Genomic DNA, 10,238 nt, shown 5'->3' with positions numbered 1-10,238 from the left:
TTGGCATGCGAGGTGTTACTGAACACAGGGATATGTGTTGGGGGGGATATTAAGCTATGTAAAGATTCAGAGAATAATGAGTACATTGAATTTCGTGAACGGCAAACTAAAACAAGGCCTGGATCAAATCCTAAGAATGTAAGGGCCGTCCCCCCGCGCGCCTGGGCTACCCCCCTAAAACCCCATCACGCTGCCCTGTCGCCACTTATAAGGTCTACCAATCTCGCCGTCCGCCAACATACTGCCATGATGATGCACCCTATTATATCGCCACTAATACAAACATGGACAAATCTAGCAGGTGGTTTAAGTGCCAGCCTGTCGGCGTAAATAAACTGGGAAGATTCATGACTACAATGGCAGAAAATGCAGGTACTATTTTATGAATTCATCCTAAACTTCCATTATAATAAACAGCTGCTGTCAACAAAGTAACAAAAACTAAGCCCCGCCCCTTTCAGATTGTACACAGGCTATACAATGTATTACAGTGTGTACTGAAACAGTACACGATGTCATGTTGCATTTCAAAATTTCACACAACAGGTCAAGGTCGATTGTCCTGGTTATTTGCACTTTAATACTAAATGATTACTGAATTATGACCCGTGATACAGGATTTTTCAATATTTGCAATAAAAATGTTTAAGGCTTGACGAGCAAAACAGGGGGAAATGGAAAGCGCCTCACGAACCATAGCGCAAGAAAGTATCTTGTACAGAAGTTGAATGATAACGGGTTGCCTCCCAATCAGATTATGCAGGTATTAATAAATATTCTTGTACGTTAAATAATAACAAAATGTATGTTTTTAATGCAGACTTACCTTTATTTAAGAAAATACATCCCATCACAAATATTTCGGTACAGTAGGGCTACTGTAACTTTTTTACGAATCACTTGCATATTTTTGCATTTTTTTTATCCTTTCAGATTTCCGGACACAAGAACATCCAGAGTATTAACAACTATTCGACAATAAACTCAAACCAACATACATAGGACGATCTCAAGAACATTGTCGAACGCGCACTCAGAGCAGATCGGTCAGCCAGCAAACAATCCATCATCCGGCCCCCGGCCATCATCACTAGTGTCATCAAACGGTGATGTTCAACTTCAAAACGTATCAAACAGACCACCATTACCAAACACGCTCCCGTCATTGTTTTCGGGACCCATTAATGGTGGATCTTTCACAATAAACATCAACAACAAGTCCGTGTGTACTTGTAGGAAACGCCAAAGGCCAAGGGTGCTTTACTCCGACAGTGACACGGACTAGAGTGGGTTGAACAATCCGCGCGGGAAAATTACGTCACATGCCAAGGCCACACAACTGTTAAATTTGCGCGCATATAGTGCCCGGTCAATATGATTTAAAGAGAATGAAATGACTGGGTTTCGGATATCAAATACATTTAATTATCATTATTTTATAGAAATATTTGTGTATTATCAATTATTAAAGTAATAAAAAATAATTACGAAATTGAATGTTTTGCATATTAATTAGTTTCTGTATCATACAGGTTATATCACTACGCCTAATTTGCATACGGAACTCTAGTAAAAAAACGTGGGCCTATTGTCACGAAAAACATTGTGGTAGAAACAGGTCACACCACTCGCAACTATTGGATATTGAATTAATTTCTCTCTCGTGAATTATTTTTTTTAAAAGTTACAAAAGACACTCGCTAAAGCTCGTGTCTTTTGTAACTTTTAAAAAATAGTTCACTCGAGTGAAATAAATTCAATATCCAATAGCTGCTCGTTGTGTAACCTCTATTTATGAAGGAAAGGTCAAAGATCAAAAGTGTGTGTCGTACAGTTATGCACACGGATATTCGCCTACCTCATGCTAGATACATATCTAATGGCCATTGGGTAATAATTTCAAATGAAAACCTAACATTCACCATTAGATGTAATAAAGATCTGAATTCCATTAGTAAGGTAATTGTTAATAAACCTATAGGAGTATTATCATTAGACGTCGGGTGCTCAGCAACTAGTGGTCTAATGACTATTCCTGTATATTATCATTTTGAAAGTAAGTACAACTTATCTATGGCCTTACAAGAATTCTTAAACAGTTATGATGTCGGTTCGAGTAAATTATGGCACCCAGTACTTTAGGCTTTTCCCAATTTTAGTGAAATAAATATTCCAAGAAAATTAAAACCAATGAAAGAAATATCAGTAGATAAATTAATAGATGAATTAAATCAGAACATTGAACCAGTAGACCCAATGTCCTTGAATATCCCTACTTGGATTTATTTTAGTGGGTTCTGTGGAGTGATTTGCATTATTATTATTGTGTATTATTCTCGATTAAGGCTTCGGCTATGCTTTCAAAATTGTGTAACATGTAAGTGGTTTGGAAACAAGGAAAACAGAGAGTCGAGTAGTTTGTCCGGGCCAGCAAAACAAGAGATCTGCACAAATGACGAAGTCAGAGCATCTATGGCGCCGGAAGGTCCACATGAGAACAGTTCCTCAGGACCAAGAAATACTGTTGGTCAACAGAGTGTGATGTCAAAGAAAGTTGAGAGCGGTGTCCACGCTCAATTCGGCGTACCGGATTCATCACAAGGCAAGGGCGGTGTACAATTACTAGAGAAAATGTTCCGTCCCTAACGAAATAAAAGTCTGAAATCCAGCAAAGAAGGGATCAATATATTGCTGCTTACGTATCATGGATTAGTGACATTGTTGTGTTGTCTAGCAACATTATGGTCGCAATCAGGAAATAATGGTTGTAATACAGAGACATAATATTTGGTACGTTGGTGAATTGACCTTTCACTGTGTGTAAATAATAACGCTTTTTATATGGACGCAATCCTGTGAAGGACGCACCATTAGTGTAACACTGTAATCTACGTAATTATACTGTAATAACCAGAAAACGCTTTCGTGCCAGGGAAAACAAACTTTGTATTAAACCAATTTGTTCAGCGTATATATATCTGAACGATGAAGTGTGTGGTGGAAATTATGCTGGACTATCCATAGCTACAACTTAATTTGGACAACATAATTTACATGGAACAATTTCTGTGTCGGTGTAGTATGTGAAGTGGAAGTTTCTCGTGAATTAGTTAACAGGACAGTTTCATGGAAATTATTCGGCACTACATGATGTTGTCAAGCGTGAACTGTAAATACAAGTGAACAAACTTTGATAAATGAAGTTAAGAAATAATTAACTGGAAAAATAATTATTATTATGAACCTGGAATACCACTATACGATCGCGGGCTAAGAATAACCGAATTGTATCGGTTTAATGTGTATTTACTCGAAATAAGCATGTGCAGTGCATGCGTTTTATCTTATGTATTAATAAAATGGAAATATGGATGGCACTTTAAGTACCCAATGATATTCTTTTACTAGTCTTGATCAATTTTAGGTTTGTTCATAGTATTAGTAAATTTGTTTTCTTATTGTTAGAAAATTTCAAAATTTTCTAAAAAGTTTGGGGCGAGTGTAATAATATGAGGCGTTGACATAGTTTTGATAATTACATATAGCTATTAATTGTATAAACTTAGATAATAACATATGGGCACGTGTTGAAAATGAAGATAATTGTTTATATTGATACTATGTTTGAGATAACTACATATTGGTACTAATTAAATATTAAATGTAAAGTACAAAGCTGACGGGTTGCATCGCTCTGTACTAGTATTTATGACAATGACAAGTAATTATCAGGGAAAGTTAATATGTAATGTTATTAGGAGATATTAACGTGAAATGTCAACAGTTTAGAAATATAGGATTTATAGAGCAGCAGAACTGTCCCCAATTCAGTCTGGTTGTTACCATCGACGGGAGCACGCAACATCTCTCCTAGACCGGCTCATTCCCTATGCTAGCCAGTTTGTTGGTTACTTAACAGTGCCATTCGTCTAAGCTGACTTTTGCTGTTGTATTAAAACTTCATCAACCTGAAGAATTGACTCTTGACTACCGTTCGGAATTGCTACGGCAGGGTGTAATTTTACCAAGGTTACGAGGGAATGTGTCAAGCACTGGCGAGCGAAGGGTCGCCGCGTGGTTAAGTATCTTGATGATGGAATAGGAGGACACAGTCATCCTGGCATTGCGGCAGATGTGATAACGGTCACATCTCGGGGACATGTACCGTTACTGTGTGTTCAGATACTTCTGACGTAGGTTATGGTGGCTACGTGTGTGCCGAGGACACTCCGGTTGGGAGTGTGTATAACGTAGAAGCTTTCGTAGGCATTCCCGTGACTAGCGTTGGTACGCAGGTTAATGGGCAATGTGTATTGGGGTATAGGTTCTTGGGAAGCTCAGAGGCTAAGCGTAGCTACACGGAGGGAGTTAGAAGGCGCGAAACGGGTAGTATTCTATGTTAAGAGTAGTGTTAAGTGTTAAAGGGAGGAACGTGAAGCTTGTCATGGATAGCAAAAATGCATGTAGCATTGCTCAGACAGGTAGCAGATTTGCAGGACATAATATTTAGGATAAATGAGTTTTGTAGAGCGGCACTGTTGGGGGTTAAACTCAGTGGGCCCCTTGGGAGTTGGATGTAAGATGCTGCGACAGTGATGACTGGGGAGTCCAGTCTTACTTTTTGCGAGGATCGCTGGGTTCCTCATACGGTTGATATATTCGTGTGTGATTATAACACGAAATGTTTGTGTTTTAATTCGCGATGGTGGTGTAGCGGCACAGAATCAGTCGACGCTTTTCTGCAGACTTCATGGTTTTTTATTGATTTATTATATATTTGATAAACCTATTCGAACTTCATACTTTTCTCATGTAAACGTGAACAATATTTCAGTTTTTAAATTTGATTGCATATAAAAATAACTTAATTAAATCGTAAAAATATTTTAACAAGAGGCACAGAGGGCCTTTATCGCTCACCTAGTTTTTAATGCCAAATTATGTTCTTAATACAGGTTCATTGTTTCTTTTCTGAAGGAATTTGAATACTCACCTCTAATTCCCCTATTGCGCCCCGCCCCTCCTGCCTCCAGGGGATCATAGCCAAAATGTGTAAAAGTTCTGTTCCCCTTCCCCAAAGGATATTTGTGGCCAAATTGGTTACAATTCATGCAGAACTCCAGGACAAGTAGTGATTTATAAGATTTACCTCTATTATCCCTATTGGGCCACGCCCCTTCTGCTCCCGGGAGGTCAAAGCCAAACTTAATATAAGTTCTGTTCCCTTTTCCACAAGGATGTTTGTGGCCAAATTTGGTTACATTCCATGCAGAACTCTATGACTAGTAGCGATTTAAAGGATTTACCTCTATTTCCCCTACTGGGCCCCAACCCTCCTGCCCCCGGGGTTCTGAGCAAAAATTAAACCCAAGTTCTATTCCCCTTCCACCAAGGATGTTTTAGGCCAAATGTGGTTACAATTTATTCAGAACTCTATGATTAGTAGCGATTTAAAGGAAATGTTGACGGACTGACGGACAACGGACGCCGCGTCATGACATAAGCTCACCAGCCCTTTGGCCCAGGTGAGCTAAAAATCAGAACAGCTTTATTATTAATTAAAACTATTGTCATGTGTTACATTTTGATATTCAAACATAACTATGCACAAAATATGTTGAGGGAAACAGTGTACATTTATTATAGCAAAGTTATAGGTTTTGGATTTAAATTTATTGCTGTAGCATTGGTCTATCGCTCACCTAGTTTTTAATGCCAAATTATGTTCTTAATACAGGTTCATTGTTTCTTTTCTGAAGGAATTTGAATACTCACCTCTAATTCCCCTATTGCGCCCCGCCCCTCCTGCCTCCAGGGGATCATAGCCAAAATGTATAAAACTTCTGTTCCCCTTCCCCAAAGGATATTTGTGGCCAAATTGGTTACAATTCATGCAGAACTCCAGGACAAGTAGTGATTTATAAGATTTACCTCTATTTCCCCTATTGGGCCACGCCCCTTCTGCTCCCGGGAGGTCAAAGCCAAACTGAATATAAGTTCTGTTCCCTTTTCCACAAGGATGTTTGTGGCCAAATTTGGTTACATTCCATGCAGAACTCTATGACTAGTAGCGATTTAAAGGATTTACCTCTATTTCCCCTACTGAGCCCCAACCCTCCTGCCCCCGGGGTTCTGAGCAAAAATTAAACCAAGTTTTATTCCCCTTCCACCAAGGATGTTTGTGGCCAAATGTGGTTACAATTTATGCAGAACTCTATGATTAGTAGCGATTTAAAGGAAATGTTGACGGACTGACGGACAACGGACGCCGCGTCATGACATAAGCTCACCAGCCCTTTGGCCCAGGTGAGCTAAAAATCAGAACAGCTTTATTATTAATTAAAACTATTGTCATGTGTTACATTTTGATATTCAAACATAACTATGCACAAAATATGTTGAGGGAAACAGTGTACATTTATTATAGCAAAGTTATAGGTTTTGGATTTAAATTTATTGCTGTAGCATCTAAATCTCTGGTTTTACGTACGTTCACTAGATCTATTGGACTCCTATGTATACCTGAGTGAGGATGTTAGTATGTTACAATGTTGTTAAATTACAGGTAAAAAAATATATGGCCAAATGGCAGAATTATATCGGAGTTACGAAATAAACATACATATAGCTACATGTAGGTAGCTATATAGGTCTGGGGTGGGGCTTGGGGATAAGGGAGATCAGAGGGTATTGTCTTGAAGCATGATTAGAATACACATAATGTGCACATATACATATAGAGCCTTCGTATATTTAACTATATAAAACATATAATGTGATAAATTTATCTCCTAAAATAGAAGACAAATAAAATATAAAAAAGACACACAGCATTGTGTATACATTATCATCATTTTGAGAACAAATATCATAACAATCATTTTCAAGTAGAATACTCACATTTTGATGAAGTAGGTTTATCATTATCATTTATTGAAAGAAAAAAACACATGGGGTCAAATAGACTGGTAGCATTTACTGTACACTTAGGTTATACAGGTACACTAGCTGTCATAGTACGCTATTCAATTGAATTGAATGCTATAATGAACTCCCCGAGGTTAAAGAAAATGGATATGCAGCATATGTACCTGTGACTCCTTACTGACCATCTCTGGTAAGGTGACACCGAGATAGGGAAAGAGAGGCCCTAGGCCTGGTTACCATGACGACAGACCTGTGTGCCTAGAGTTTACAGCCAGTTATTTCAATATATGACAGACTTTCTTACCAATTACATTGGCTATATCCAATACAACAACTACATGTACATATATCTTTTTAGTGCATGCATGCCATAATGATATGAAGTATATGATCTCAATTTACTGCTTGAAAAAAACCCAATACAACAGATAAATAACTCAACTTCAGTATTTCAATAGAATACCTTGATAACTGCTGACACTTTACCAGATCAACATAAATTGTATATGACTGTTATGACACTCCGCGTGATTTTAATGGGCGCCATCACGTAAGTTTATCTTGTAATACATGTACATGTACACAACCTTTGTTTGATTTCAATATAAATCTTATGTTTACATAACTTATGTCACAAACTGAAAATACAATGAATAAATCATAATTAAATCTATATCAATCAGAATATATATATATATTTTTCAAATATTGTGATATTATACATGTATAGAAATTTATAGTTTACAGAGATTAAGTTTCTGGTTTAAATATCACTAAAATGACAGTACATGTATATAAGACTCACTCATCAACGTTTATTTTTCAAAGCTTGTAACTAAGATTGTTCATATGAGTATAGATGCTAATCTCATTAAATCATTCAATTTTATAAGTGTAATTTGTATATCAAGTTATAACTGAACTACTACTACTGGATATACATATGACACTAAATCTTAATGATGTATAAAAATACTATCAGACAGAGGTGGTGTTCAAGCTAATGTTAAAAATCCCATAGAAACTGCCCACAGCCCAATTTTCTTGAAACTTTGCATATTGTAAGTACTTCTAGTTGTCCCTTTAAAATGGCACAACTTTTTTTCTTTTGTGAAGGGCCTGAATTCTTTGTAGTCATTTTCATTAAAATTACCTGCACAAACATGCCTAAAAAGGTTAGCCTTTGTTAAATATTCTACATTTTTTATTCATAAATCATTTGAGTAGATCGTATACTTTATATTTAAGTCATTTCTTTTTTATTTTTAACGGAAAATTTTGTTTGAAATAATATTTTTTACGAAAAAGTAACACTTTTTGCAAAAATGAAAACGAAACATTGCTCTTTGTCATCTCATTTCATCCTGTTACTGGCTTTGCCCACAATTTTACCTCCAATTGAAAATACTCCCATGACATTTTCTGTCTATGTGTAAATTAGGTTCAAAATTAAAATCCGGGAAAACTGTTTTTGAGTGACTTAAAAGTATAGAGTACATGTAGCAACGGACCACTTCTTTATTAGTATACCTAGTTATACATTTCTTGTTTCTGATTCCAGAGTCTGATATACGTGAAAATCAGTGTACAGTAATAATTTTTATTGCTAAATATCATGGTAACACCTTTTAAAATATTGGTTGCCATGGTAACAAAACGGAGGCCTCTGATTGGCTGAAATTTAAATGATGTCAGAATTAAGTGAAAATTGGTATATATGTGTTACAAGGTATGCTGAATAACATGGTAACACTTTCAAAAAGATGGGTTGCCATGGAAACAAAATGGAGGCCTCTGATTGGTTGAAATTTAGATATTGTCAGATTTAAGTGAAAATTGGAATATTTGGGTAATGAAATATGCTGAATTACATAGAATCACTTTTTAAAAGATTGTTTGCCATGGAAACAAAATGGAGGTCTCTGATTGGTTGAAATTTAGATATTGTCAGATTTAAGTGAAAATTGGTATATATGGGTAATGAAATATGCTGAATTACATAGAATCACTTTTTAAAATATTGTTTGCCATGGAAACAAAATGGAGGTCTCTGAATGGTTGAAATTTATATATTATTAGATATTAGTGAAAATTGGTACATATGGTTTATAGGGTATGCCGAATGAGATAGTAACAGTTTTAAATAAATTGTTGCCATTGTTTCGAAATAAAAGCCGTCTGATTGCTCAAAATTAATATTTTAGTCTTTGTGGTGCTGGTGTTATTTTTAAATAATACATATTTTATTTGAAAATAAAATGTAACTCTGTTTCCCTCTTTAATCATTTTTAATTCAATTTAAGATAGTTTCTATCTACATAAGAGACATGGATAATCTTAATTTGTATCTTTTGAGTTGAAGATGCTGACGAAAATACATTTCTTTCGAATAATTATTTGATTTCTGATACAAAATGAGAAACTATTTGTTTCACCCAAGAGCATATCTAGTTGTTAGGCTTTTTATACTGTTGGAAGATGCATGAATAGAAATGCAATAAGTTAACAAAAAAATATATCACTAACTGTTGTTTTATTATGGTGTTTATCATCAATTTTAATTTTATGGTCAACTAGGGCAAATATTGATTTTTCAGAAAATTCTCCTCGCTACATTTAAGCCTATGAAATGCTATTTTCCCGGATTTCAATTTTTTTGAAAAAGTATCTGTTATAAGATTATAAATATGGCATGTTTTTAAAATGGTTCAAAAGTGTGGACAAAATCGATAACATACCAAATATTTCGAGCAAACCCAATATTCTCAATTTTTATCCTGACAAAAATTTGAGATTTTTTTGCTTCAAAATCAATGTGTCTTGAAAATAATTAAATATCATAATAAATGGATATGAAATAAAGAATGAACTATCTTTTATTAACACAAATAGTTAAAAAATAGAATTATGTTCAAAATATTGACACAAGGGGTTCCCTTGCCAAATACCCAAAGTAATTTTAGAAAACATCATTTTAGGCCCTTTATGCCTTTTTAAAACATACAAAATAAATAAAAAGCACATAAAAAGTAGTTATGTACCTAGACCTTTAACACTGCAAAATTTGAAAAAATCGGCGCGTGGGCAGATTTTGCAACCCCACCTTTAATATAAGACTAAAAAGCAATGGTTATTATAGGTAAGACAATGTATATCAATAGGTAATAATTACACTAACAGGTATCTTACACAGGTTTCCAATGGCACTGCTCATTATTGCCTATATACGGATTTTAATGGTCACACCTGACTGGAAGTAGTGCACTACTAGTTTAAATGAAGTACACTCCAAGTGCACTAGGGTGCAAAGA

Source organism: Argopecten irradians, chromosome 16 (genome assembly GCF_041381155.1).
Source record: "Argopecten irradians isolate NY chromosome 16, Ai_NY, whole genome shotgun sequence".
NCBI lineage: Eukaryota > Metazoa > Mollusca > Bivalvia > Pectinida > Pectinidae > Argopecten > Argopecten irradians.
Note: the sequence above shows the minus strand (reverse complement) of the source record.